At 34.2% G+C, this 6042-nt stretch overlaps 1 protein-coding gene across 3 annotated transcripts in view; it reads left to right on the top strand.

Moving 5' to 3' along the window:
- The window catches only part of LOC129243452 (G protein alpha o subunit), a 110949-nt gene that overhangs the window by 86577 nt on the left and 18330 nt on the right, over positions 1-6042 (top strand). The window lies entirely within an intron of this gene.

Genomic DNA, 6042 nt, shown 5'->3' with positions numbered 1-6042 from the left:
ACTAAGCATCAACAATAGCGCAAGACGTGAGCTGGTTGGTAGGTGGGTTTAGGGTGCGTGCTCGTCATTTGCTTGAAGATAAGCTTTGTTGTGTGCGCATCTTCGGCAACTTAAAACTCAGTCGTGCATTTCACACATTTTCCGTTTCCTCTCGAATACACCTTTAAGGGCTCTCTCGCGTATTGCTACATTTCTGAGGGCTTGAAGTTGCTAAAAAAATATAAATGTATGAAATAAATATTTCGATATCGCGTCGTAGATGGCGCGCCTCTTGCTCGTATGCGAAAATTGTCATTGTCATTTATTAATATAAATATATACATATATGATATGTACATACATATAAACGCATAAAGAAGGAAAAAAATTGCTTTTAATTAAAATAACTGAAAACTGCAAAAAAAAAGTTTCAATATGTATAAAAAATATTCGAAAGCACCCTCTATCGAATACCTGTAGTAAAAGTAAATATAGAAAATAAATTCATTGTACCAATAAATGCCCGAATACTTATTTTCACAGAAAAAATGATTTTAAAAAATTCAAATGCCTTGACAATTCTATCTAAGCTAAACCTGATTCATAATAATCAAATTGTGGAGCCTAGAAACTTATTTTAGATTTATGCCGTGAAAAAACAATAAAAGTGTACTTGCTCTAACCACTAAAGAATGGGCAAAATGAAGAATGGAAAAAAACTAGTCCATTGTGTTTTCTAATCATTTGCGTAAATATGCAAATTCATAGTGTTTGTTGTCATTCTTAATTTAGCGTATTCACTTTTTGTCACTTCTACGTATTCTTCAAAATGTGCTCGGTTAAGGTTGAGCTTGCAGAGAAAAGTATGCGCTATAAGCAATAAAATGGTCATTTGTCGCACACTGTCATAGCAAAAACGTTTAATTGTCCGAAAAGTACGCTAATTTATATGCTAAAAAAATTAAACGTTTGCTATCATTCATAAGACAACATAAAGGCTCAGTTCTGTTCTGGCCCGATTTAGCATCGTGTCCTTATAGTCGTTTTGCCATGAGTTGGTACGAAAATCTCGAGGTAAATATTGTTCTCAATTGCGACCCATTGAAAAATACTGGGCAATTGTTAAAAGGAGATTGCTGAAAACAAAAAGAGAGATTCACCAAACTAATGTCCATCGCCTAATGGCTCCATTTTATTTATAGCATAAAGAATTCATATGAGTTTTTTGTTTAACATAGTACAAAGAAGAAAATAAAATAAAAATGGTTTTGATAGCTTATAAGAATTTATTTTATTATATAATTAAATCTATTTTCGCCCGACCAATAATTCGTACCCCTACAATTTCTTCTCATATACACGGCGTGACAAAATTGTAAACACACAACTTTAACATACCTGCATATACTCGTACATATATTATAGACTTATATATATTATAATACTGTGAAAATCGAGAGCAATAACAATGAAGAGTGAACCAAAAAATTAAATCACAATAATTTCCGCCAATTTTCTACTCCTTCGAATTTTCAGAGAAATAGCTTAGAAATGTTTTTGCCAGAAATCGAATTCTCTTGCACAAGTCGGTCACTTCTCCTTAGTGGATTATTATTAGTCATTAGTCTACATTTCAATTATTTCACAATCTTCTTTCGGCAATGCATTGCCGCAATGCAGTTATACAAGCCTTGCTCGCTTTCGGTCGACTGCATTTTCCTCTCTGCATGGTTAATTTTGTAATTTTACTCTAATGCTATGATTGCAATTTTCCTAAATATTACTTTGACATAATGTTGCAAAGCAAACTATTAACCCTATTAGGAAGGCCTACAGACAACTGCTTACAAATTTGCGTACTTTAAGCATTTGCAGCCTTTCTACTTTCTAGCCGCTTGTCTCTGTTGGTTATACTTACATACATTCATAGGCATATATTTTAATTTTACGATTTCCGCATGTTGTTAGACGCCAATTAGATCTTGTACATACCGCACATATTCCTCAAAAGTGGCCTAACTTTAAAATTTTCAGAAACGAATTTTCATATTTTTACTTTCACACTTCACATCTCTCCTATTAAGCAAAAATCGATTTTATATATATTTGTTGTGAATTCCTTCCAAAAACAAATTATATTTCTGCTGTTATTGCTATATGTTTTCTGGCAAACATAAAGTTTTGAGTTGTGTCTCTTTTGAAGTCGATGTGGTGTTGTATGCATAAAAGTAGAGTAGTTAATCTCCACTAAATGAGACTGGAAAACAATAGTAAAAATAGGCGAAAGGCAGTTAATTACAGTAAAGGGTATTTCAAATTCGGATTCGCAGATGGGGAACTACTATCTGTTTATTGATAGTAACTGTTACAGATTTGATAAATATAGAAAAAAAAATATATTTTTTATATATTTTTTTGTTTTAATATTTATTTATGTTTTAATTTTTAATACATTTTTTTTTTGTAATTTTTTAATCTTTTATTTTGATTTTACTTTTTTTACATTTTTTTTCTTAGTTTAGCATTTTTTATTTTCATATTTTTATTTATTTTTTTATTTGTGTCTTTTTTGTATTTATATATTGTATTTTTTTTTAATTAAAAATTTTTTGTTAGTTTAACATTTTTTGTTTTGAATTTTTTTAAATTTAAATTTTTTTTATAAAAATATAGTTGATATTAAAACAAAAATAATTTAACTCAAAGTTACCAACCTTGTACAAAATTTAAATTTTTTTATAAATTATCTTTAAAATTAAAAAGCTTGAAATCAGAATCTTTAAAAAACCTTTTCGGTGTGCAGTTTTGTTGTTGCACAATAAATTTTTGTGTAATATTGTGTCAGTTTAAAGCGGCTCAAAATAATCGTTGATTTTTTTTTTTTTAATTTTTTCGAAGGGACGATTTTTTTATATTAAGAAAATTCACAAGACCGCCAAAAAAATATTTGAGAAACCAGCGCGATTTTTGAGCCGCTTCAAGCTTTAATTTTAAAATTCAATGGGCTATAAATAAAGCTTTTAGTTATATTGTTTTTGTTGGGCATATTATTATTTTTTTATTGAAGTGCACTTGAACGTTATCAGATAGCTTATCGGCTCGATTAGTGAAGCACACTTTATTAGTTAGAAAGCAAAATGGCACTTAATCTTTGTAAATTTATAGGAAGTGCTAGGTTTCAATCACAAAAATTTGTTTATTTTTTTATTTATTTATTATTATTTTTTTTTTTTGAAGTGATGGCAAAAGTTTCCAATGATCGTATTTCACCACACTAATCTGAAACCTCAATTACCCGTAGCATGGAATTGCATCCCCTGTCAATCTATGCCGCCAGATATTATCAGAGCGCAAACCACTGGCATGTGGACACCAACCAATTGCACGCTCTAATAAATCTGCATGCGTGTGAATTTCGGCTGTAACTACATTCTAACATACATACATTCCTCCCACGGAGCAAGCACAAATGTACGCTCGTGTATACCGACATTTATGCATTCAACCATTTCTGCAGCACGAGCAACAACTTACACCGAACCAAGCACAAAACTGCCAAAACCAATGAGTGTACATTAAAATCCGTTTAAAATATATTCAATGTAGATTAGTATGAATGTGAGCTCTTGCTCAATGAATAAAGCAACAGTTTGTTGAAATAATACTGTACAAAGGGCTCGACAATTGAAATTGTAAAACTATTTAATATCTTTTCAACCAATGCAGCAGCGAAGGGCTAAGCAAGTAGGTGTCTGGGTTCACAGTATAAGGCACCCTCGTAAATGCATGCAAGATGTATTGGTGTATATGTGTATTGTGCTGCCATCACCTGTCCACAACTTGGCGGCGAATTAAACCTAAATTACGATCAGGCAAAAAAAACAAGCAAATTGCATGTTTGCTCGTACTTAAATAGACTTTACTCATGTTTGGATTTGAAAATGCCATCAAACCGAAAGTGTGTTAGGTATTTTTTTTTTTACATTTGCTTTTTTGGTTTGGTTGGCTGCCTACTGCAGTTGCACGCGATCTATTGATAGTTTTTGTTGTAATTGTTGCTGAAAGCGTTTTCCTTTACTTTACTTTTATTTATGCAGAAATATTTGTTTTGCCATTTCTCGTAGACGAATGAAACATTAAGAAATATACAGGTATTACATCTCCCGAAATTATTATAAAGGGAGGGATCGCATATTGACAATTTAGACTATTTATTTATTAATTTTTTTATTTAAATTATTAATATTTTTTTTTTTTTAATATGTTTCATTCTATAACAAATGCCATAATAATCCAAATTTCAAACTTTGTACAGGATTTATAAAAATTCGACAAATGTTCATCAATATTTCAAAAGTTTTAGCGCTATATGCGCTCGTGAGTACGCTGCAAGTATTAATACATTTATTTTATACTTCGAAAACGCAACGAATAAGGTGCAAGGGCTAACAATTGGAGAATAAAGTTAAACAAGTGTTTTTCCTGAAAAGCGTACTTACAAGACAATCTTCATCAATGCATCGATATTCCCAAAAGTACCTCACCTCAATCCAACGTCTGCAAAATAAAATCCTACGCATCGTAGCAAACGCACCATTCTACTTATATATAAGGAATAGCGCCCTTCATCGTGATCTGGGCATACCAACTGTGGCTGAAGTAACGAAGCAATTTGCAATAGCGCACAAATAGCGACTAAAAAATCATATCAACGATACAACTTCCTGTTTACTTCGGCTAATTTCTTCTCGAAGAGGTTTAAACGCACAATGGTAGTAGGCCTTATGAAGTGCGAATAGCGATTATATTATAAAGGGTTTTCTAATAACAAATGTTACAGGTGCATGGATTGCGCTATCGAGAGATGATTAACGATTTCTTGTAGCCGGAATTGGATGGTATTGATCTGGACAACGTTTATATTCAACAAGACGGTGCTATGTGCCACATAAGCAACGAAACCATTGATCTTTTACTGGAAAAGTTTCCGAACCGTGTTATCTCTCGAAGAGTGTGAGCACATTGGCCACCGAGATCTTGTGATTTTTTTCTTTGAGGCCACGTGAAAAAGAAGGTATACGCCAACAGCCCAGGGTCGATTCAAGACCTCAAAGATGGAATTCGTGAGGCTATCGAGGACATAGGGCAGCCACTTTGCAATTCGGTTATGGAAAATTTCATGAAAAGGATATTTTCCTGTAAGCGTGGTCGTGGTGATCATTTGCCTGATGTTATTTTCCACTATTAACGGCATACCTTCCTCTTTATAATGAAGTAAACCTCCGATCATATATATTAAAAAGTATTAGTTTTCTTTGAATATCAAAATAGCACCTCTTATTGGTTTGGTAACAGGCTCTTCGTTTATGAACATCTGCAGGAAAGTGCAGAAAACTCTGGATCGGATTGACACTTGGTGCTGTGCGAACGGGCTCTCGGCAAATCCCGCCAAGACTGGTATTGTCCTCTTTACCAGAAGGAGGAAGCTTGACGGAATCGTTCTGCCAAAGCTAAAAGGAGTCACAATCCAGCTATCCAAGGAAATTAAATATCTAGGAGTAATCCTCGATAGTAAGCTCCTATGGAAATCACACGTTGAGACAAAGGCATCCAAAGCGCTGACAGCTTTCTGGCAGTGCAAAGGTGTCTTTGGGAAAACGTGGGGTCTCTCTCCTAGCAAGGTCCTATGGATCTACACAGCTATGATAAGACCCATTATCACCTATGCATCAGTGGTCTGGATGAGTAGACTATCCCTAGTGGGAGTCAGGAGGACCTTATCGAGACTACAACGCACTGTGGCCATCTGTTGCACCGGAGCTTTTCCGACTACTTCAGGCCCGGCACTAGAGGCTCTGATTGGTTTACCACCACTTGATGCTTTCATCCGAGGAGAGGCCCTGAAGGCCATCTGCAGACTGAAACACAGTGGGAACTGGTACGGCCCTTGTCCGGCATTGGAACACAGAGAAGGTATGGACATCGATCCAACGATTCTCTCCATGCCCCTTGACTCAATGCCATCAAGAGTCGTACTTGAAAAGAGATACAGTGTAGTGCTAC

This window comes from Anastrepha obliqua, chromosome 4 (assembly GCF_027943255.1).
Source record: "Anastrepha obliqua isolate idAnaObli1 chromosome 4, idAnaObli1_1.0, whole genome shotgun sequence".
Classification (NCBI taxonomy): domain Eukaryota; kingdom Metazoa; phylum Arthropoda; class Insecta; order Diptera; family Tephritidae; genus Anastrepha; species Anastrepha obliqua.
Note: the sequence above shows the minus strand (reverse complement) of the source record. Positions and strands in the feature narration are given on the sequence as shown.